The sequence below is a fragment of the Oncorhynchus gorbuscha genome, unplaced genomic scaffold, assembly GCF_021184085.1.
Source record: "Oncorhynchus gorbuscha isolate QuinsamMale2020 ecotype Even-year unplaced genomic scaffold, OgorEven_v1.0 Un_scaffold_3091, whole genome shotgun sequence".
Classification (NCBI taxonomy): domain Eukaryota; kingdom Metazoa; phylum Chordata; class Actinopteri; order Salmoniformes; family Salmonidae; genus Oncorhynchus; species Oncorhynchus gorbuscha.
This window is the reverse complement of record NW_025747433.1, coordinates 31879-56944: the sequence shown is the minus strand read 5'-3', so window position 1 is coordinate 56944 and position 25066 is coordinate 31879. Positions and strand designations below refer to the sequence as shown.

Sequence of the window (25066 nt, the reverse complement as noted above, 5' to 3'; positions counted from 1 at the left end):
GGATGAGAAGGAGGAAGAGAAGGACAGATAGAAGAGGCGAGGGTGATAATATTGGGTGAGAAGGAGGTAGAGAAGGACAGATAGAAGAGAAGAGGGTGATAATATTGGATGAGAAGGAGGAAGAGAAGGACAGATAGAAGAGGAGAGGGTGATAATATTGGATGAGAAGGAGGAAGAGAAGGACAGATAGTAGAGGAGAGGGTGATAATATTGGATGAGAAGGACAGATAGAGGTAGAGAAGGACAGATAGAAGAGGAGAGGGTGATAATATTGGATGAGAAGGAGGTAGAGAAGGACAGATAGAAGAGGAGAGGGTGATAATATTGGGTGAGAAGGAGGTAGAGAAGGATAGATAGAAGAGGAGAGGGTGATAATATTGGATGAGAAGGAGGAAGAGAAGGACAGATAGAAGAGGAGAGGGTGATAATATTGGGTGAGAAGGAGGTAGAGAAGGAGAGATAGAAGAGGAGAGGGTGATAATATTGGGTGAGAAGGAGGAAGAGAAGGACAGATAGAAGAGGAGAGGGTGATAATATTGGGTGAGAAGGAGGTAGAGAAGGACAGATAGAAGAGGAGAGGTGTGATAATATTGGATGAGAAGGAGGTAGAGAAGGACAGACAGAAGAGGAGAGGGTGATAATATTGGATGAGAAGGAGGTAGAGAAGGAGATTGTCCTTACGTGTCTCTTTTCTGCCTCCGTTCCGATGTGACCCTGTAGACAGGTGACCAGTCTCTTGTGTGCGTTGTGGGACACCAGACGGACCAGCTCCATGCGCCTCTCAATCTGCAATCACACATTTACGCTCATGATCATCAGAAGAAACTAGGTCAGAAGAAACACAAATGAACACAGGCACACACATCGTCACAAAACACACAATAGAATGGTACCGCAATATAGTCTTTCTCTATATCAGTGCTCTCCAACCCTGTTCCTGTAGGGGTACCCTCCTGTAGGTTTTAATTCCAAACCTGTTCGACTCCTGTAGGTTTTAATTCCAGCCCTGTTCGAGGAGAGCCACCCTCCTGTAGGTTTTATCCAACCCTGTTCGAGGAGAGCTACCCTCCGGTAGGTTTTAACTCCAACCCTGTTCCTGTAGAGGTACCCTCCTGTAGGTTTTATCCAACCCTGTTCGAGGAGAGCTACCCTCCGGTGGTTTTAACTCCAACCCTGTTCGAGGAGAGCTACCCTCCGGTAGGTTTTTAACTCCAACCCTGTTCCTGGAGAGTACCCTCCTGTAGGTTTTAACTACAACCCTGTTCCTGGAGAGCTACCCTCCTGTAGGTTTTAACTCCAACCCTGTTCCTGGAGAGGTACCCTGCTGACAACCCTGACCCTGTTGTACCAATGTTTTGCCTTTCTGTTTCATTCAAATAGATATACTGTATGTCCATTGCATAATGGTTATAGACCTAGTTCTGTGAAAGGATTGAGTGGAAGAAGCTGTTTTGACTGGCTGGTTCCTCCTGGTTGCCACCTAGTAACGGTTATTCACATCCCTACATAATGTGTCTTAACAGTCAGCTGACAGACAGATGGAGGGCTGTTGAGGAAGAACCAGCAGGATTGATACAGATAGTGCTCTCTGCAGGAAGCAGAACTAGGCTACATTAGAGTATCTTAATATTAATGCAAGACAGGTTAGAGAGATATGCGTATGAAGAACAGATGAATTGTTGGGAATTTGAGAAGGGATATATTGCTCTCTATGGGTGTTATGATCAGTGAACAGTTAATACAAGGACCCCATCAATGCAAAGCAGAAGACTGATGTATTACATTTACAGCAAATTATCACACCCACTATCACCTTCCATAGCCCACTATCACCTTCCATAGCCCACTATCACCTTCCATTGCACACTATCACCTCCCATAGCCCACTATCACCTTCTATTGCACACTATCACCTTCCATAGCCCACTATCACCTTCCATAGCCCACTATCACCTTCCATAGCCCACTATCACCTTCCATAGCCCACTATCACCTTCCATAGCCCACTATCACCTTCCATAGCACACCATCACCTTCCATAGCCCACTATCACCTTCCATAGCACACCATCACCTTCCATAGCCCACTATCACCTTCCATAGCACACCATCACCTTCCATAGCACACCATCACCTTCCATAGCACACCATCACCTTCCATAGCCCACTATCACCTTCCATAGCCCACTATCACCTTCTATTGCACACTATCACCTTCCATAGCACACTATCACCTTCAATAGCCCACTATCACCTTCCATAGCCCACTATCACCTTCCATTGCACACTATCACCTTCCATAGCCCACTATCACCTTCCATTGCCCACTGTCACCTTCCATTGCACACCATCACCTTCCATAGCACACCATCACCTTCCATAGCACACCATCACCTTCCATAGCCCACTATCACCTTCCATAGCCCACTATCACCTTCCATAGCCCACTATCACCTTCCATTGCACACTATCCCCTACCGTAGCACACTATCACCTTCCATAGCCCACTATCACCTTCCATTGCACACTATCCCCTACCGTAGCACGCTATCACCTTCCATAGCCCACTATCACCTTCCATAGCACACCATCACCTTCCATAGCCCACCATCACCTTCCGTAGCCCACTATCCCCTCCCATAGCCCACTATCACCTTCCATAGCCCACTATCCCCTCCCAGAGCCCACTATCACCTTCCATAGCCCACTATCACCTTCCATAGCCCACTATCCCCTCCCATAGCCCACTATCACCTTCCGTAGCCCACTATCACCTTCCGTAGCCCACTATCCCCTCCCATAGCCCACTATCACCTTCCATAGCCCACTATCCCCTCCCAGAGCCCACTATCACCTTCCATAGCCCACTATCACCTTCCGTAGCCCACTATCCCCTCCCATAGCCCACTATCACCTTCCATAGCCCACTATCACCTTCCATAGCCCACTATCACCTTCCATAGCCCACTATCACCTTCCTTAGCCCACTATCCCCTTCAACAGCACAATATCACACCCACAAACTTTAAAAAGGGGAAGTGATCCAATGATGGTGTTGTTGATGGAAAGAATGGAGATATGGATATAGGGTCCACACCCTCACTCCACTGTGCTCTATTTCAGTCTACTTCTGGTAGTTACTTCCGGCGTCGACAGAGATGGCCGCCTCGCTTCTCGTTCCTAGGAAACTATGCAGTTTTTTGTTTTTTTTAACGTGTTATTTCTTACATTAGTACCCCAGGTCATCTTAGGTTTCATTACATACAGTCGAGAAGAACTACTGAATATAAGATCAGCGTCAACTCACCATCAGTACGACCAAGAATATGTTTTCCGCGACGCGGATCCTGTGTTCTGCCTTACAAACAGGACAACGGAATGGATCGCATGCAGCGACCCAAAAAAACGACTCCGAAAAAGAGGGAAACGTAGCGGTCTTCTGGTCAGACTCCGGACAAGGGCACATCGCGCACCACTACCCAGCATTCTTCTTGCCAATGTCCAGTCTCTTGACAACAAGGTTGATGAAATCCGAGCAAGGGTAGCATTCCAGAGGGACATCAGACACTGCAACGTTCTCTGCTTCACGGAAACATGGCTTACTGGGAAGACACTATCCGATGCGGTGCAGCCAACGGGTTTCTCCGCGCATCGCGCCGACAGAAACAAACATCTTTCTGGTAAGAAGAGTGGCGGGCGTATGCCTCATGACTAACGAGACATGGTGTGATGAAAGAAACATACAGGAACTCAAATCCTTCTGTTCACCTGATTTAGAATTCCTCACAATCAAATGTAGACCGCATTATCTTCCAAGAGAATTCTCTTCGATTATAATCACAGCCGTATATACCCCCCCCCCCCCCAAGCAGACACATCGATGGCTCTGAACAAACTTTATTTAACTCTTTGCAAACTGGAAACCATTTATCCGGAGGCTGCATTCATTGTAGCTGGGGATTTAACAAAGCTAATCTGAAAACAAGACTCCCTAAATTTTATCAGCATATCGATTGCGCAACCAGGGGTGGTAAAACCTTGGATCATTGTTACTCTAACTTCCGCGACGCATATAAGGTCCTGCCCCGCCCCCCTTTCGGAAAAGCTGACCACGACTCCATTTTGTTGATCCCTGCCTACAGGCAGAAACTAAAACAAGAAGCTCCCACGCTGAGGTCTGTCCAACGCTGGTCCGACCAAGCGGACTCCACACTCCAAGACTGCTTCCATCACGTGGACTGGGACATGTTTCGTATTGCGTCAGATAAAAATATTGACGAATACGCTGATTTGGTGTGCGAGTTCATTAGAACGTGCGTTGAAGATGTCGTTCCCATAGCAACGATAAAAACATTCCTTAACCAGAAACCGTGGATTGATGGCAGCATTCGCGTGAAACTGAAAGCGCAAACCACTGCTTTTAATCAGGGCAAGGTGTCTGGCAACATGACCGAATACAAACAGTGCAGCTATTCCCTCCGCAAGGCTATTAAACAAGCTAAGCGTCAGTACAGAGACAAAGTAGAATCTCAATTCAACGGCTCAGACACAAGAGGCATGTGGCAGGGTCTACAGTCAATCACGGACTACAAGACGAAATTCAGCCCAGTCACGGACCAGGATGTCTTGCTCCCAGGCAGACTAAATAACTTTTTTGCCCGCTTTGAGGACAATACAGTGCCACTGACACGGCCTGCAACGAAAACATGTGGTCTCTCCTTCACTGCAGCCGAGGTGAGTAAGACATTTAAACGTGTTAACCCTCGCAAGGCTGCAGGCCCAGACGGCATCCCCAGCCGCCCCTCAGAGAATGCGCAGACCAGCTGGCCGGTGTGTTTACGGACATATTCAATCAATCCCTATACCAGTCTGCTGTTCCCACATGCTTCAAGTGGGCCACCATTGTTCCAGTTCCCAAGAAAGCTAAGGTAACTGAGCTAAACGACTACCACCCCGTAGCACTCACTTCCATCATCATGAAGTGCTTTGAGAGACTAGACAAGGACCATATCACCTCCACCCTACCTGACACCCTAGACCCACTCCAATTTGCTTACCGCCCAAATAGGTCCACAGACGATGCAATCTCAACCACACTGCACACTGCCCTAACCCACCTGGACAAGAGGAATACCTATGTGAGAATGCTGTTCATCGACTACAGCTCGGCATTCAACACCATAGTACCCTCCAAGCTCGTCATCAAGCTCGAGACCCTGGGTCTCGACCCCGCCCTGTGCAACTGGGTACTGGACTTCCTGACGGGCCGCCCCCAGGTGGTGAGGGTAGGCAACAACATCTCCTCCCCGCTGATCCTCAACACGGGGGCCCCACAAGGGTGCGTTCTGAGCCCTCTCCTGTACTCCCTGTTCACCCACGACTGCGTGGCCACGCACGCCTCCAACTCAATCATCAAGTTTGCGGACGACACAACAGTGGTAGGCTTGATTACCAACAACGACGAGACGGCCTACAGGGAGGAGGTGAAGGCCCTCGGAGTGTGGTGTCAGGAAAATAACCTCACACTCAACGTCAACAAAACTAAGGAGATGATTGTGGACTTCAGGAAACAGCAGAGGGAACACCCCCCTATCCACATCGATGGAACAGTAGTGGAGAGGGTAGCAAGTTTAAGTTCCTCGGCATACACATCACAGACAAACTGAATTGGTCCACTCACACTGACAGCGTCGTGAAGAAGGCGCAGCAGCACCTCTTCAACCTCAGGAGGCTGAAGAAATTCGGCTTGTCACCAAAAGCACTCACAAACTTCTACAGATGCACAATCGAGAGCATCCTGACGGGCTGTATCACCGCCTGGTACGGCAACTGCTCTGCCCTCAACCGTAAGGCTCTCCAGAGGGTAGTGAGGTCTGCACAACGCATCACCGGGGGCAAACTACCTGCCCTCCAGGACACCTACACCACCCGATGTTACAGGAAGGCCATAAAGATCATCAAGGACATCAACCACCGAGCCACTGCCTGTTCACCCCGCTATCATCCAGAAGGCGAGGTCAGTACAGGTGCATCAAAGCTGGGACCGAGAAACTGAAAAACAGCTTCTATCTCAAGGCCATCAGACTGTTAAACAGCCATCACTAACATTGAGTGGCTGCTGCCAACACACTGTCATTGACACTGACCCAACTCCAGCCACTCTAATAATGGGAATTGATGGGAAATGATGTAAATATATCACTAGCCACTTTAAACAATGCTACCTTATATAATGTTACTTACCCTACATTATTCATCTCATATGCATACGTATATACAGTACTCTACATCACCGACTGCATCCTTATGTAATACATGTATCACTAGCCACTTTAACTATGCCACTTTGTTTACTTTGTCTACATACTCATCTCATATGTATATACTGTACTCGATACCATCTACTGTATGCTGCTCTGTACCATCAATCATTCATATATCCTTATGTACATGTTCCTTATCCCCTTACACTGTGTATAAGACAGTAGTTTTGGAATTGTTAGTTAGATTACTTGTTGGTTATCACTGCATTGTCGGAACTAGAAGCACAAGCATTTCGCTACACTCGCATTAACATCTGCTAACCATGTGTATGTGACAAATAAAATTTGATTTGATTTGTATTTGTATGGGGCTGTGATCAAATAGTCATATCAAACTGTTCCAGTCCACAACCTCAAAAAGGAAATGCAATGGTGATCTTAGTACAGACTAAAGATGTGCCTGTGTGCTCCATCCCCTATAGCAGAGCTATTTAACTCTCCCTCTACGAGGTCCGGGGCCTGATGCTTTTCACTTGTACCTGATAATTCATTCCACACACCTGGTGTCCCAGGTCTAAATCACTACATGGTTAGATGGGAACAATGAAAAGGTGCTGTGGAACTGGCTTCCAGGTCCAGAGTTGAGTTTGAATGCCCTAAATTATGTTGTTTTAGTATGTAAATAAATCATCATATTCAACAAACTATTAGAGTCTACAAACTAAACTACTGTATAAAAGGAAATGAAGGAGGGGTTTTAACTTGAACATGTGTTTATGAGGTCCACACACAGTGGCCTTCTTAGTGTACTTCCTGTATGGGACTATGAGCAAAAGTATTAGTCAGCAAACTATCTTATTCCAAGCAAATGAAAACCCAACGCCATGTGTGTAACTAAAGGAGGGGGTTCTGGAGGACAGTGATTTGCCTATACAGTCCACAGTAGTCTGATTAACTTTCAGTATGAGTGTGTTGTTCTCTGTTGCTAAGTGTCTTCTTCCTCTTCTGTTTCACTGTAACCACCCAGCTGGTTCTGCAGCCACGGTATTGGCTGGGAGAGCTCTCTCTCTCTCTCTCTCTCTCTCTCTCTCTCTCTCTCTCTCTCTCTCTCTCTCTCTCTCTCTCTCTCTCTCTCTCTCTCTCTCTCTCTCTCTCTCTCTCTCTCTCTCTCTCTCTCTCTCTCTCTCTCTCTGGTGCACTCTCTCTCTCTGGTGCACTCTCTCTCTCTGGTGCACTCTCTCTCTCTGGTGCACTCTCTCTCTCTCTCTCTCTCTCTCTCTCTCTCTCTCTCTCTCTTTCTCTCTCTCTCTTTCTCTCTCTCTCTGGTGCACTCTCTCTCTCTCAGGTGCACTCTCACTCTCTCTCTGGTGCACTCTCACTCTCTCTCTGGTGCACTCTCACTCTCTCTCTGGCACTCTCCACCGCACACTCTCAATCCCATGCATTTCCCTCCAGCTGCTTCTCCATGCCAGCTGGGGTGAAGCGCTCTCTCTCTCTGGATCCAATTGATTCAGTGTAACAGTGATCCTGGGCAGTGATTCATGTCTGCTAGTAATAACTGTAATGTGTATCCAGACCCTCATCACTGGGTGCCACGGTGCCGGAGTAGGGCTGCGTCCCAAATGGCACCCCCATACCAGTAGTGTACTACTTTGTCCAGGGCCCATAGGGTTCTGGTCAAAATTAGTACACTATACAGAGAATAAGGTGCCATTTGGGACACAGCCTTGAGTTATGACAGAAGGTGGTGGTCAAAAGAGAAGGAGTTCAATAACAGCAATGGAGAAGTGACTTCTGAAAACAAGCACTGGTCTCATTCAGCACTACTGATGGGAAGAAACAGACCGATAGACAGATAAACAGAACAATATATAGTATTACACCCTGGCCTGGAGGCTGGCCTGGAGGCTGGCCTGGAGGCTGGCCTGGAGGCTGGCCTGGAGATTGGCGAGAGATGAAATAAGGAGTACATACACACAGACCCCACCCTCACCTTCCTCCCACCATTATGCGTAATGATGTTTAAAGGTTTACAGGCCTATTATTGAGGATGTCTTTTTCCAGCAGACAGCCCAGATCAGTAGCCAGTAAAAACAGTCAGTGGAATGAGCAGCCAGTTGACCCCTGACCCTGGCTCAAAGGAAATATGGAACATCCAGTGCAGTGAGTCAGAGCAGTTCTGATGTGGAGTTTAGGCTTTGTCCTCTGAAACAGCTTCTCTCTCTCTCTCCCTTTCTCTTAGTGTCTCTCTCTCTCCCCCTTCCCCCACCCATCTCTCCACCCATCTCTCTCAAACAAAATAAAATGTTAATGGTCACATACACATATTTCACAGATGTTATGTTATTGTGGGTGTAATGAAATGCTTGTGTTCCTAGTTCCAACAGTGCAGTAGTATCTAACAATTCACATCAATCTAAAAGTTAAATAATGGCATTAAGAAATATATAAATATTAGGATGAGCAATGTCAGAGTGGCATTGACTAAAATACAGTACAATATAATACAGTATATACTTATGAGATGAGTAAAGCAGTATGTAAACATTATTCAAGGGACTAGTGTTCCATTATTACACACACATTGTATATAGATTTTTTTCTATTGTGTTATTGACTGTACGTTTGTTTACTCCATATGTAACTCTGTGTTGATTGTGCCGCACTGCTTTGCTTTACCTTGGTAGCGTCGCAGTTGTAAATGAGAACTTGTTCTCAACTGGCCTACCTGGTTAAATAAAGGTTCAATCAAAAAGTGAAGTGACCAGTGATTCCATGTCTAGGGCAGCAGCCTCTAAGCTGCAGGGTTGAGTAACCGGGTGGTAGCCGGCTAGTGATGGCTATTTAACAGTCTGATGGCCTTGAGATGGAATCTGTTTTTCAGTCTCTCGGTCCCTGCTTTGATGCACCTGTACTGACCTCGCCTCCCCCAACATCTTTTTCCCAGGTGTCAGTCCAGTCCAACAGACACGGGCCGGTCTGACAACGCCAGCTCCTCTCCTGTTACTGATTCAAACATGTCCAAACAACATGACCACTTAGCCATTTAAATATACAGAGGCCCTGCATAACTAAAGTGCCACATTTCAACAGACTAAACTAACATTCAGTGCATGTTGAGGAAAGTTGGTGATGTATCATGTTATTAAACGTGATCTGCACACTAATATCTACCCCTTGGAGATAAATAAAGTGGATTCAACTAAATTGAGCTTTGCCTTGTTAGACCATAATAGAACAAGGAAACTGTGACTGTATCTATAGACTAAACCCTATGGTGTAGGGAGGGCTATCCTTTCTGGAGTTGGGTAATAAAACACATTGCAAGCAGACACACCTGGAACTTGTTACTTGCCAGATGGACAAGGCTAACATTGTGAATTAATCATCTGTGGTAAACTAGACGTTTACAAGATGTCTGCATGCCATTTGCTACAATACCTAGTCTCTCTTGGCACATTGATCTACAGTACCTAGTCTCTCTTGACACATTGATCTACAGTACCTGGTCTCTCTTGACACATTGATCTACAGTACCTGGTCTCTCTTGATATATTGATCTACAGTACCTGGTCTCTCTTGATATATTGAGCTACAGTACCTGGTCTCTCTTGACACATTGAGTTACAGTACCTGGTCTCTCTTGACATATTGAGTTACAGTACCTGGTCTCTCTTGACACATTGAGCTACAGTACCTGGTCTCTCTTGACACATTGAGTTACAGTACCTGGTCTCTCTTGACACATTGATCTACAGTACCTGGTCTCTCTTGACATATTGATCTACAGTACCTGGTCTCTCTTGATATATTGATCTACAGTACCTGGTCTCTCTTGACATATTGATCTACAGTACCTGGTCTCTCTTGACATATTGAGTTACAGTACCTGGTCTCTCTTGACACATTGATCTACAGTACCTGGTCTCTCTTGACATATTGATCTACAGTACCTGGTCTCTCTTGATATATTGATCTACAGTACCTGGTCTCTCTTGACATATTGATCTACAGTACCTGGTCTCTCTTGATATATTGAGCTACAGTACCTGGTCTCTCTTGACACATTGATCTACAGTACCTGGTCTCTCTGGACATACTGAGTAGTAGTACCTGGTCTCTCTTGACACATTGAGTTACAGTACCTGGTCTCTCTTGACATATTGAGTTACAGTACCTGGTCTCTCTTGACACATTGAGCTACAGTACCTGGTCTCTCTTGACACATTGAGTTACAGTACCTGGTCTCTCTTGACATATTGATCTACAGTACCTGGTCTCTCTGGACATACTGAGTAGTAGTACCTGGTCTCTCTTGACAAATTGAGTTAAAGTACCTGGTCTCTCTTGACACATTGAGCTACAGTACCTGGTCTCTCTTGACAAATTGAGTTAAAGTACCTGGTCTCTCTTGACACATTGAGTTACAGTACCTGGTCTCTCTTGACATATTGAGAAGTAGTACCTGGTCTCTCTTGACACATTGAGCTACAGTACCTGGTCTCTCTTGACATATTGAACTACAGTACCTGGTCTCTCTGGACATACTGAGTAGTAGTACCTGGTCTCTCTTGACAAATTGAGTTAAAGTACCTGGTCTCTCTTGACACATTGAGCTACAGTACCTGGTCTCTCTTGACATATTGAGTTATAGTACCTGGTCTCTCTTGACATATTGAGTAGTAGTACCTGGTCTCTCTTGATATATTGAATTATAGTACCTGGTCTCTCTTGATATATTGAGCTACAGTACCTGGTCTCTCTTGACATATTGAGCTACAGTAGTTGGTCTCTCTTGACAAATTGAGTTATAGTACCCGGTCTCTTTAGACATACTGAGTTATAGTACCTGGTTTCTCTAGACAAATTGAGTTATAGTACCTGCTCTCTCTTGGCATATATCACTACAGTACCTGGTCTCTCTTGACAAATTCAGTTATAGTACCTGGTCTCTCTTGATATATTGAGTAGTAATACCTGGTCTCTCTTGACACATTGAGCTACAGTACCTGGTCTCTCTAGACATAGAGCTACAGTACCTGGTCTCTCTTGACATATTGAGCTACAGTACCTGGTCTCTCTTGACATATTGAGCTACAGTACCTGGTCTCTCTTGACATATTGACCTACAGTACCTGGTCTCTCTACGACATATTGAGAAGTAGTACCTGGTCTCTCTTGCCATATTGAGCTACAGTACCTGGACTCTCTTGACATATTGACCTACAGTACCTGGTCTCTCTACGACATATTGAGAAGTAGTACCTGGTCTCTCTTGACATATTGAGCTACAGTACCTGGTCTCTCTTGACATATTGACCTACAGTACCTGGTCTCTCTACGACATATTGAGAAGTAGTACCTGGTCTCTCTTGCCATATTGAGCTACAGTACCTGGACTCTCTTGACATATTGACCTACAGTACCTGGTCTCTCTACGACATATTGAGAAGTAGTACCTGGTCTCTCTTGACATATTGAGCTACAGTACCTGGTCTCTCTAGACATAGAGCTACAGTACCTGGTCTCTCTTGACATATTGAGTTACAGTACCTGGTCTCTCTTGACATATTGAGCTACAGTACCTGGTCTCTCTTGACATATTGAGTTACAGTACCTGGTCTCTCTTGATATATTGAGCTACAGTACCTGGTCTCTCTTGACATATTGAGTTATAGTACCTGGTCTCTCTTGACATATTGAGTAGTAGTACCTGGTCTCTCTTGATATATTGAATTATAGTACCTGGTCTCTCTTGATATATTGAGCTACAGTACCTGGTCTCTCTTGACACATTGAGCTACAGTAGTTGGTCTCTCTTGACAAATTGAGTTATAGTACCCGGTCTCTTTAGACATACTGAGTTATAGTACCTGGTTTCTCTAGACAAATTGAGTTATAGTACCTGTTCTCTCTTGGCATATATCACTACAGTATCTGGTCTCTCTTGACAAATTCAGTTATAGTACCTGGTCTCTTTAGACATATTGAGCTACAGTACCTGGTCTTTCTGGACATAGAGCTACAGTACCTGGTCTCTCTTGCCATATTGAGCTACAGTACCTGGTCTCTCTGGACATAGAGCTACAGTACCTAGTCTCTCTTGACATATTGAGCTACTGTACCTGGTCTCTCTTGACACATTGAGCTACAGTACCTGGTCTCTCTTGACATATTGACCTACAGTACCTGGTCTCTCTACGACATATTGAGAAGTAGTACCTGGTCTCTCTTGACATATTGAGCTACAGTACCTGGACTCTCTTGACATATTGACCTACAGTACCTGGTCTCTCTTGACACATTGAGCTACAGTACCTGGTCTCTCTTGACATATTGAGCTACAGTACCTGGTCTCTCTGGACGTATTGAGTTATAGTACCTGGACTCTCTGGACATAGAGCTACAGTACCTGGTCTCTCTTGACATATTGAGAAGTAGTACCTGGTCTCTCTGGACATAGAGCTACAGTACCTGGTCTCTCTTGACATATTGAGAAGTAGTACCTGGTCTCTCTGGACATAGAGCTACAGTACCTGGTCTCTTTTGACATATTGAGCTACAGTACCTGGTCTCTCTACGACATATTGAGAAGTAGTACCTGGTCTCTCTTGACATATTGAGCTACAGTACCTGGTCTCTCTACGACATATTGAGAAGTAGTACCTGGTCTCTCTTGACATATTGAGCTACAGTACCTGGTCTCTCTGGACATAGAGCTACAGTACCTGGTCTCTCTTGAAATATTGAGTAGTAGTACCTGTTCTCTCTTGATATATTGAGAAGTAGTACCTGGTCTCTCTTGACATATTGAACTACAGTACCTGGTCTCCCTGGACATACTGAGTAGTAGTACCTGGTCTCTCTTGACATATTGAGTAGTAATACCTGGTCTCTCTTGATATATTGAATTATAGTACCTGGTCTCTCTTGATATATTGAGCTATCCACCCGCAAACAGAAAACTGTGGGTTAAATCTGTATATTATACTGTATCTGTTGAAATTAATTGAATGTGTCTGCCATCTGTCTCTTTGTTTACGGTGTCATTGTTTATGTGTATGCCTGTGTTTGTATATGCAGGCATATGTGTATAGACATGCCTGTATACACTGAGTGTATAAAACATTATGAACACCTGCTCTTTCCATGACACAGACTGACCAGGTGAAATAGCTATGATACCTTATTGATGTCACTTGTTAAATCCACTTCAATCAGTGTAGATGAAGAGGAGAAGACGGGTTAAAGAAGGATTTTTAAGCCTTGAGACAATTCGACATGGATTGTGTATGTGTGTCATTCAGAGGGTGAATGGGCAAGACATATTATTATTATTATATTACAAATATCTCCAAAAGTTGGGGACAAAGGTTATTTAAGCTTAGGGGTTAGGTTAAGGGTTCGGAGTTAGGTTTAGGGTTAGTGTTACAGGTTAAGGGTTAGTGTTACAGGTCAGGGTTAGGCTATGGGTTCGGAGTTAGGTTTAGGGTTAGTGTTACAGGTTAGGGTTAGGTTAAGGGTTCAGAGTTAGGTTTAGGGTTAGTGTTACAGGTTAGGGTTAGGTTAAGGGTTCAGAGTTAGGTTTAGGGTTAGTGTTACAGGTTAGGGTTAGGTTAAGGGTTCAGAGTTAGGTTTAGGGTTAGTGTTACAGGTTAGGGTTAGGTTTAGGGTTAGTGTTACAGGTTAGGGTTAGGTTAAGGGTTCAGAGTTAGGTTTAGGTTTAGTGTTACAGGTTAGGTTTAGGGTTAGGGTTAGGTTAAGGGTTCGGAGATGGGTTTAGGTTTAGTGTTACAGGTTAGGGTTAGGTTAAGGGTTCAGAGTTAGGTTTAGGGTTAGTGTTACAAGTTAGGGTTAGGTTTAGGGTTAGGCTATGGGTTCGGGTTAGGGTTAGGGTTAGGTTTAGGGTTAGGTTAAGGGTTCGGGGTTAGGTTTAGGGTTAGGTTAAGGGTTCGGAGTTAGGTTTAGGGTTACAGGTTAGGGTTAGGTTAAGGGTTCAGAGTTAGGTTTAGGGTTAGTGTTACAGGTTAGGGTTAGGTTAAGGGTTCGGAGTTAGGTTTAGGGTTAGTGTTACAGGTTAGGTTTAGGCTAAAGGTTCGGAGTTAGGTTTAGGGTTCGTGTTACAGGTTAGGTTAAGGGTTTGGAGTTCGTGTTACAGGTTAGGTTAAGGGTTTGGAGTTAGGTTTAGTGTTAGTGTTACAGGTTAGGGTTATGGTAAGGGTTAGGAAAAATAGGATTTTGAATAAAAATGATTTTAGGTCCCCACGAGGGTAGAAGAACATAATGTGTGTGTTTGTGTGTACATGTAGGCATACTTGCGTTTGTATATGCAGGCAATACCCTTCAAGGGTGAAAATGCCTGTATAAAACCCACCAGGCTCCAGAAAGGAACTCTGAATGCTGGAACTAGACTGTCATCCATGTGATACGAACCATAGCCCTGACTTGGATTGCCCTCACACTCAGAGAGACATTAGCATTCAACTAGTGAAGCACATTCCAGTGAGCAGGGGAAATAGATAGTAGGAGTGTCTTGGGCAGCACAAAGCACTTCTGCAGGAGCAAAGTTTAGCTGAGGGAGAACTTGTGGGAGGGGATCCCTATCTCCTGAATTCTTCCCAGGGGAGAGTCTTGAGGGAGTTAAAGGCTGTGTTTCAATACATGTAAACAGCTTCTTACTGCATTCTCACCAAGGAAGAGTCAGTCAGCATAGCAGGGAGTTAGGATGTGTTTCAATACATGTAAACAGCTTCTTACTGCATTCTCACCAAGGAAGAGTCAGTCAGTATAGCAGGGAGTTAGGATGTGTCTCAATACATGTAAACAGCTTCTTACTGCATTCTCACCAAGGAAGAGTCAGTCAGTATAGCAGGGAGTTAGGATGTGTCTCAATACATGTAAACAGCCTCTTACTGCATTCTCACCAAGGAAGAGTCAGTCAGCTTAGCAGGGAGTTAGGATGTGTTTCAATTTACAGTAAGTACCTCCATCATGGTCATTCATATGTGAAAGATTGGATTTCAGTTTCCTTTCCATATCACTTTTACCTGTTATGTTATTTCAGTTTGTGATTATGAAGATAAGAGCAGAGGAGTGGAGGAGAGGAAGCCATTCCTGACTATTGAGATGCAGTCTCTTATTTATAGTCAATACCTTTCAACTCAGACTATGAAGTCAGCCTAAAATCCCATAGTGCATTGTGATAATAACCAGTAAGTACAGATTCTATACATTGTCCACTGTCTATGTAGTTTCAGCATCCCTATCCATTCCTGTTCTGTTTGTCTATTCAGCCCTAGAAACTGTCACTGTTAACCAGGTGCTTATGCTGTGTGAATATTAAGACAAGCTTAGGTTCACAGTTCACTAAGGCAGGTCCTAAAAGTGTGACTCAAAGTCATTTTTATGAAGAGCTGAGAGAGGTGTGTAGAGTTGTCTGGCACTCACTCCCTCTTTCACTTCCTCTGCTCCACTTGTAACACACTCCTTCCCTCTCTTAAAGACAACGTCTATTCAATAGAGCATGGAGACTCACTTTCTTTCACGCTCTCTCTCTCATCCTCTCAGGTAACATACACTCTCTCATCCTCTCAGCTAACCCTCTCTCTCTCCTCCTCTCAGTTAACCCTCTCTCTCTCTCTCTCTCTCTCTCTCTCTCTCTCTCTCTCTCTCTCTCTCTCCTCCTCTCAGTTAACACTCTCTCTCTCTCCTCCTCTCAGTTAACACTCTCTCTCTCTCTCCTCTTCTCAGTTAACCCTCTCTCTCTCTCTCTCTCTCTCCTCCTCTCAGGTAACCCACTCTCTCTCTCTCCTCCTCTCAGTTAACACTCTCTGTCTCCTCCTCTCAGTTAACACTCTCTCTCTCCTCCTCCTCCTCTCAGTTAACCCACTCTCTCTCTCTCCTCCTCTCAGTTAACACTCTCTGTCTCCTCTTCTCAGTTAACCCTCTCTCTCTCTCTCTCTCTCCTCCTCTCAGTTAACCCACTCTCTCTCTCTCCTCCTCTCAGTTAACACTCTCTCTCTCTCCTCCTCCTCTCAGTTAACACTCTCTCTCTCTCTGTCTCCTCCTCTCAGTTAACTCTCTCTCTCTCTCCTCCTCCTCTCAGTTAACACTCTCTCTCTCCTCCTCCTCTCAGTTAACACTCTCTCTCTCTCTGTCTCCTCCTCTCAGTTAACACTCTCTCTCTCTCTCTCTCTCTCTCTCTCTCTCTCTCTCTCTCTCTCTCTCTCTCCTCCTCTCAGTTAACCCACTCTCTCTCTCTCCTCCTCTCAGTTAACACTCTCTCTCTCTCCTCCTCCTCTCAGTTAACACTCTCTCTCTCTCTGTCTCCTCCTCTCAGTTAACTCTCTCTCTCTCTCCTCCTCCTCTCAGTTAACCCACTCTCTCTCTCTCCTCCTCTCAGTTAACACTCTCTGTCTCCTCCTCTCAGTTAACACTCTCTCTCTCTCCTCCTCCTCTCAGTTAACCCACTCTCTCTCTCTCTGTCTCCTCCTCTCAGTTAACACTCTCTCTCTCCTCCTCCTCTCAGTTAACCCACTCTCTCTCTCTCTGTCTCCTCCTCTCAGTTAACTCTCTCTCTCTCTGTCTCCTCCTCTCAGTTAACACTCTCTCTCTCTCCTCCTCCTCTCAGTTAACACTCTCTCTCTCTCTCCTCCTCTCAGTTAACTCTCTCTCTCTCTGTCTCCTCCTCTCAGTTAACTCTCTCTCTCTCTCCTCCTCCTCTCAGTTAACACTCTCTCTCTCTCTCCTCCTCTCAGTTAACACTCTCTCTCTCTCTCTCTCTCTCTCCTCCTCTCAGTTAACCCACTCTCTCTCTCTCCTCCTCTCAGTTAACACTCTCTCTCTCTCCTCCTCCTCTCAGTTAACACTCTCTCTCTCTCTGTCTCCTCCTCTCAGTTAACTCTCTCTCTCTCTCCTCCTCCTCTCAGTTAACCCACTCTCTCTCTCTCCTCCTCTCAGTTAACACTCTCTGTCTCCTCCTCTCAGTTAACACTCTCTCTCTCTCCTCCTCCTCTCAGTTAACACTCTCTCTCTCTCTCTCTCTCTCCTCCTCTCAGTTAACCCACTCTCTCTCTCTCCTCCTCTCAGTTAACACTCTCTCTCTCTCCTCCTCCTCTCAGTTAACACTCTCTCTCTCTGTCTCCTCCTCTCAGTTAACTCTCTCTCTCTCCTCCTCCTCTCAGTTAACCCACTCTCTCTCTCTCCTCCTCTCAGTTAACACTCTCTGTCTCCTCCTCTCAGTTAACACTCTCTCTCTCTCCTCCTCCTCTCAGTTAACCCACTCTCTCTCTCTCTGTCTCCTCCTCTCAGTTAACTCTCTCTCTCTCTGTCTCCTCCTCTCAGTTAACACTCTCTCTCTCTCTCTCCTCCTCCTCTCAGTTAACACTCTCTCTCTCTCTCCTCCTCTCAGTTAACACTCTCTCTCTCTCTCTCTCTCCTCCTCTCAGTTAACACTCTCTCTCTCTCTCTCTCTCCTCCTCTCAGTTAACACTCTCCCTCTCTCTCATCCTCTCAGTTAACATACTCGCTCTCTCCTCCTCTCAGTTAACCCTCTCTCTCTCTCTCTCTCTCTCTCTCTCTCTCTCTCTCTCTCTCTCCTCCTCTCAGTTAACCCTCTCTCTCTCTCTCCTCCTCTCAGTTAACCCTCTCTCTCCTCCTCCTCTCAGTTAACATACACTCTCTCCACCTCTCAGTTAACATACACTCTCTCTCATCCTCTCAGTTAACATACACTCTCTCTCATCCTCTCAGTTAACATACACTCTCTCTCATCCTCTCAGTTAACATACTCTCTCTCTCATCCTCTCAGTTAACATACACTCTCTCTCCTCCTCTCAGTTAACATACACTCTCTCTCATCCTCTCAGTTAACATACTCTCTCTCTCCTCCTCTCAGTTAACATACACTCTCTCCTCCTCTCAGTTAACATACACTCTCTCTCATCCTCTCAGTTAACATACTCTCTCTCTCATCCTCTCAGTTAACATACACTCTCTCCTCTCAGTTAACATACACTCTCTCTCATCCTCTCAGTTAACATACTCTCTCTCATCCTCTCAGTTAACATACTCTCTCTCCTCCTCTCAGTTAACATACTCTCTCTCATCCTCTCAGTTAACATACTCTCTCTCTCTCCTCTCAGTTAACATACACTCTCTCTCCTCCTCTCAGTTAACACTCTCTCTCCTCCTCTCAGTTAACATACTCTCTCTCCTCCTCTCAGTTAACATACTCTCTCTCCTCCTCTCAGTTAACATACTCTCTCTCATCCTCTCAGTTAACATACACTCTCTCCTCTCAGTTAACATACTCTCTCTCCTCTCAGTTAACATACTCTCTCTCCTCTCAGTTAACATACTCTCTCTCCTCCTCTCAGTTAACATACTCTCTCTCCTCTCAGTTAACATACTCTCTCTCCTCCTCTCAGTTAACATACTCTCTCTCCTCCTCTCAGTTAACATACTCTCTCTCCTCTCAGTTAACATACACTCTCTCCTCTCAGTTAACATACACTCTCTCTCATCCTCTCAGTTAACATACACTCTCTCTCATCCTCTCAGTTAACATACTCTCTCTCATCCTCTCAGTTAACATACTCTCTCTCATCCTCTCAGTTAACATACTCTCTCTCATCCTCTCAGTTAACATACTCTCTCTCTCTCCTCTCAGTTAACATACACTCTCTCTCCTCCTCTCAGTTAACATACACTCTCTCCTCTCAGTTAACATACTCTCTCTCTCTCCTCTCAGTTAACATACTCTCTCTCTCTCCTCTCAGTTAACATACTCTCTCTCTCTCCTCTCAGTTAACATACACTCTCTCTCTCCTCCTCTCAGTTAACATACACTCTCTCTCCTCCTCTCAGTTAACATACTCTCTCTCCTCTCAGTTAGCATACTCTCTCTCTCTCCCCCAGTTAACATACTCTCTCTCCTCTCAGTTAACATACACTCTCTCTCCTCCTCCTCTCAGTTAACACTCTCTCTCTCTCTCCTCCTCTCAGTTAACTCTCTCTCTCTCTGTCTCCTCCTCTCAGTTAACTCTCTCTCTCTCTCCTCCTCCTCTCAGTTAACACTCTCTCTCTCTCTCCTCCTCTCAGTTAACACTCTCTCTCTCTCTCTCTCTCCTCCTCTCAGTTAACCCACTCTCTCTCTCTCCTCCTCTCAGTTAACACTCTCTCTCTCTCCTCCTCCTCTCAGTTAACACTCTCTCTCTCTCTGTCTCCTCCTCTCAGTTAACTCTCTCTCTCTCTCCTCCTCCTCTCAGTTAACCCACTCTCTCTCTCTCCTCCTCTCAGTTAACACTCTCTGTCTCCTCCTCTCAGTTAACACTCTCTCTCTCTCCTCCTCCTCTCAGTTAACACTCTCTCTCTCTCTCTCTCCTCCTCTCAGTTAACCCACTCTCTCTCTCTCCTCCTCTCAGTTAACACTCTCTCTCTCTCCTCCTCCTCTCAGTTAACACTCTCTCTCTCTGTCTCCTCCTCTCAGTTAACTCTCTCTCTCTCCTCCTCCTCTCAGTTAACCCACTCTCTCTCTCTCCTCCTCTCAGTTAACACTCTCTGTCTCCTCCTCTCAGTTAACACTCTCTCTCTCTCCTCCTCCTCTCAGTTAACCCACTCTCTCTCTCTCTGTCTCCTCCTCTCAGTTAACTCTCTCTCTCTCTGTCTCCTCCTCTCAGTTAACACTCTCTCTCTCTCTCTCCTCCTCCTCTCAGTTAACACTCTCTCTCTCTCTCCTCCTCTCAGTTAACACTCTCTCTCTCTCTCTCTCTCCTCCTCTCAGTTAACACTCTCTCTCTCTCTCTCTCTCTCTCCTCCTCTCAGTTAACACTCTCCCTCTCTCTCATCCTCTCAGTTAACATACTCGCTCTCTCCTCCTCTCAGTTAACCCTCTCTCTCTCTCTCTCTCTCTCTCTCTCTCCTCCTCTCAGTTAACCCTCTCTCTCTCTCTCCTCCTCTCAGTTAACCCTCTCTCTCCTCCTCCTCTCAGTTAACATACACTCTCTCCACCTCTCAGTTAACATACACTCTCTCTCATCCTCTCAGTTAACATACACTCTCTCTCATCCTCTCAGTTAACATACACTCTCTCTCATCCTCTCAGTTAACATACTCTCTCTCTCATCCTCTCAGTTAACATACACTCTCTCTCCTCCTCTCAGTTAACATACACTCTCTCTCATCCTCTCAGTTAACATACTCTCTCTCTCCTCCTCTCAGTTAACATACACTCTCTCCTCCTCTCAGTTAACATACACTCTCTCTCATCCTCTCAGTTAACATACTCTCTCTCTCATCCTCTCAGTTAACATACACTCTCTCCTCTCAGTTAACATACACTCTCTCTCATCCTCTCAGTTAACATACTCTCTCTCATCCTCTCAGTTAACATACTCTCTCTCCTCCTCTCAGTTAACATACTCTCTCTCATCCTCTCAGTTAATATACTCTCTCTCTCTCCTCTCAGTTAACATACACTCTCTCTCCTCCTCTCAGTTAACACTCTCTCTCCTCCTCTCAGTTAACATACTCTCTCTCCTCCTCTCAGTTAACATACTCTCTCTCCTCCTCTCAGTTAACATACTCTCTCTCATCCTCTCAGTTAACATACTCTCTCTCTCTCCTCTCAGTTAACATACACTCTCTCTCCTCTCAGTTAACATACTCTCTCTCCTCCTCTCAGTTAACATACTCTCTCTCCTCCTCTCAGTTAACATACTCTCTCTCCTCTCAGTTAACATACACTCTCTCCTCTCAGTTAACATACACTCTCTCTCATCCTCTCAGTTAACATACACTCTCTCTCATCCTCTCAGTTAACATACTCTCTCTCATCCTCTCAGTTAACATACTCTCTCTCATCCTCTCAGTTAACATACTCTCTCTCATCCTCTCAGTTAACATACTCTCTCTCTCTCCTCTCAGTTAACATACACTCTCTCTCCTCCTCTCAGTTAACATACACTCTCTCCTCTCAGTTAACATACTCTCTCTCTCTCCTCTCAGTTAACATACTCTCTCTCTCTCCTCTCAGTTAACATACTCTCTCTCTCTCCTCTCAGTTAACATACACTCTCTCTCTCCTCCTCTCAGTTAACATACACTCTCTCTCCTCCTCTCAGTTAACATACTCTCTCTCCTCTCAGTTAGCATACTCTCTCTCTCTCCCCTCAGTTAACATACTCTCTCTCCTCTCAGTTAACATACACTCTCTCTCCTCCTCCTCTCAGTTAACACTCTCTCTCTCTCTCCTCCTCTCAGTTAACTCTCTCTCTCTCTGTCTCCTCCTCTCAGTTAACTCTCTCTCTCTCTCCTCCTCCTCTCAGTTAACACTCTCTCTCTCTCTCCTCCTCTCAGTTAACACTCTCTCTCTCTCTCTCTCTCTCTCTCTCCTCCTCTCAGTTAACCCACTCTCTCTCTCTCCTCCTCTCAGTTAACACTCTCTCTCTCTCCTCCTCCTCTCAGTTAACACTCTCTCTCTCTCTGTCTCCTCCTCTCAGTTAACTCTCTCTCTCTCTCTCCTCCTCCTCTCAGTTAACCCACTCTCTCTCTCTCCTCCTCTCAGTTAACACTCTCTGTCTCCTCCTCTCAGTTAACACTCTCTCTCTCTCCTCCTCCTCTCAGTTAACACTCTCTCTCTCTCTCTCTCCTCCTCTCAGTTAACCCACTCTCTCTCTCTCCTCCTCTCAGTTAACACTCTCTCTCTCTCCTCCTCCTCTCAGTTAACACTCTCTCTCTCTGTCTCCTCCTCTCAGTTAACTCTCTCTCTCTCCTCCTCCTCTCAGTTAACCCACTCTCTCTCTCTCCTCCTCTCAGTTAACACTCTCTGTCTCCTCCTCTCAGTTAACACTCTCTCTCTCTCCTCCTCCTCTCAGTTAACCCACTCTCTCTCTCTCTGTCTCCTCCTCTCAGTTAACTCTCTCTCTCTCTGTCTCCTCCTCTCAGTTAACACTCTCTCTCTCTCTCTCCTCCTCCTCTCAGTTAACACTCTCTCTCTCTCTCCTCCTCTCAGTTAACACTCTCTCTCTCTCTCTCTCTCCTCCTCTCAGTTAACACTCTCTCTCTCTCTCTCTCTCCTCCTCTCAGTTAACACTCTCCCTCTCTCTCATCCTCTCAGTTAACATACTCGCTCTCTCCTCCTCTCAGTTAACCCTCTCTCTCTCTCTCTCTCTCTCTCTCTCTCTCCTCCTCTCAGTTAACCCTCTCTCTCTCTCTCCTCCTCTCAGTTAACCCTCTCTCTCCTCCTCCTCTCAGTTAACATACACTCTCTCCACCTCTCAGTTAACATACACTCTCTCTCATCCTCTCAGTTAACATACACTCTCTCTCATCCTCTCAGTTAACATACACTCTCTCTCATCCTCTCAGTTAACATACTCTCTCTCTCATCCTCTCAGTTAACATACACTCTCTCTCCTCCTCTCAGTTAACATACACTCTCTCTCATCCTCTCAGTTAACATACTCTCTCTCTCCTCCTCTCAGTTAACATACACTCTCTCCTCCTCTCAGTTAACATACACTCTCTCTCATCCTCTCAGTTAACATACTCTCTCTCTCATCCTCTCAGTTAACATACACTCTCTCCTCTCAGTTAACATACACTCTCTCTCATCCTCTCAGTTAACATACTCTCTCTCATCCTCTCAGTTAACATACTCTCTCTCTCTCCTCTCAGTTAACATACACTCTCTCTCCTCCTCTCAGTTAACATACTCTCTCTCCTCCTCTCAGTTAACATACTCTCTCTCCTCCTCTCAGTTAACATACTCTCTCTCCTCCTCTCAGTTAACATACTCTCTCTCCTCCTCTCAGTTAACATACTCTCTCTCATCCTCTCAGTTAACATACTCTCTCTCTCTCCTCTCAGTTAACATACACTCTCTCTCCTCCTCTCAGTTAACATACTCTCTCTCATCCTCTCAGTTAACATACTCTCTCTCCACCTCTCAGTTAACATACTCTCTCTCATCCTCTCAGTTAACATACTCTCTCTCTCTCCTCTCAGTTAACATACTCTCTCTCCTCTCAGTTAACATACTCTCTCTCCTCTCAGTTAACATACTCTCTCTCCTCTCAGTTAACATACTCTCTCTCCTCCTCTCAGTTAACATACTCTCTCTCCTCTCAGTTAACATACTCTCTCTCCTCTCAGTTAACATACTCTCTCTCCTCTCAGTTAACATACACTCTCTCTCCTCCTCTCAGTTAACATACTCTCTCTCATCCTCTCAGTTAACATACTCTCTCTCCACCTCTCAGTTAACATACTCTCTCTCATCCTCTCAGTTAACATACTCTCTCTCTCTCCTCTCAGTTAACATACTCTCTCTCCTCTCAGTTAACATACTCTCTCTCCTCTCAGTTAACATACTCTCTCTCCTCCTCTCAGTTAACATACACTCTCTCTCCTCCTCTCAGTTAACATACTCTCTCTCCTCCTCTCAGTTAACATACTCTCTCTCCTCCTCTCAGTTAACATACTCTCTCTCCTCCTCTCAGTTAACATACTCTCTCTCCTCCTCTCAGTTAACATACTCTCTCTCATCCTCTCAGTTAACATACTCTCTCTCTCTCCTCTCAGTTAACATACACTCTCTCTCCTCCTCTCAGTTAACATACACTCTCTCCTCTCAGTTAACATACTCTCTCTCCTCCTCTCAGTTAACATACTCTCTCTCATCCTCTCAGTTAACATACTCTCTCTCTCTCCTCTCAGTTAACATACTCTCTCTCATCCTCTCAGTTAACATACTCTCTCTCTCTCCTCTCAGTTAACATACTCTCTCTCATCCTCTCAGTTAACATACTCTCTCTCTCTCCTCTCAGTTAACATACTCTCTCTCTCATCCTCTCAGTTAACATACTCTCTCTCCACCTCTCAGTTAACATACTCTCTCTCATCCTCTCAGTTAACATACTCTCTCTCATCCTCTCAGTTAACATACTCTCTCTCTCTCCTCTCAGTTAACATACTCTCTCTCATCCTCTCAGTTAACATACTCTCTCTCTCTCCTCTCAGTTAACATACTCTCTCTCTCATCCTCTCAGTTAACATACTCTCTCTCCACCTCTCAGTTAACATACTCTCTCTCTCTCCTCTCAGTTAACATACTCTCTCTCATCCTCTCAGTTAACATACTCTCTCTCTCTCCTCTCAGTTAACATACTCTCTCTCATCCTCTCAGTTAACATACTCTCTCTCTCCTCTCAGTTAACATACTCTCTCTCATCCTCTCAGTTAACATACTCTCTCTCCACCTCTCAGTTAACATACTCTCTCTCATCCTCTCAGTTAACATACTCTCTCTCTCTCCTCTCAGTTAACATACTCTCTCTCCTCTCAGTTAACATACTCTCTCTCCTCTCAGTTAACATACTCTCTCTCCTCTCAGTTAACATACTCTCTCTCCTCCTCTCAGTTAACATACTCTCTCTCCTCCTCTCAGTTAACATACTCTCTCTCCTCTCAGTTAACATACACTCTCTCCTCTCAGTTAACATACACTCTCTCTCATCCTCTCAGTTAACATACACTCTCTCTCATCCTCTCAGTTAACATACTCTCTCTCATCCTCTCAGTTAACATACTCTCTCTCATCCTCTCAGTTAACATACTCTCTCTCATCCTCTCAGTTAACATACTCTCTCTCTCTCCTCTCAGTTAACATACACTCTCTCTCCTCCTCTCAGTTAACATACACTCTCTCTCCTCCTCTCAGTTAACTTACACTCTCTCTCCTCCTCTCAGTTAACATACACTCTCTCCTCCTCTCAGTTAACATACTCTCTCTCCTCCTCTCAG

The 25066-nt window shown here is 45.2% G+C and overlaps 1 long non-coding RNA gene across 1 annotated transcript in view; it reads right to left on the bottom strand.

The window, feature by feature from the left end:
• Positions 1 to 681: 681 nt before the first annotated feature.
• The window catches only part of LOC124027318, a 42693-nt gene continuing 18308 nt past the window's right edge, over positions 682 to 25066 (bottom strand). The window contains exon 2 of the long non-coding RNA XR_006837390.1: positions 682 to 786. This is a non-coding gene — a long non-coding RNA (uncharacterized LOC124027318). The remainder of the gene's footprint in view (positions 787 to 25066) is intronic.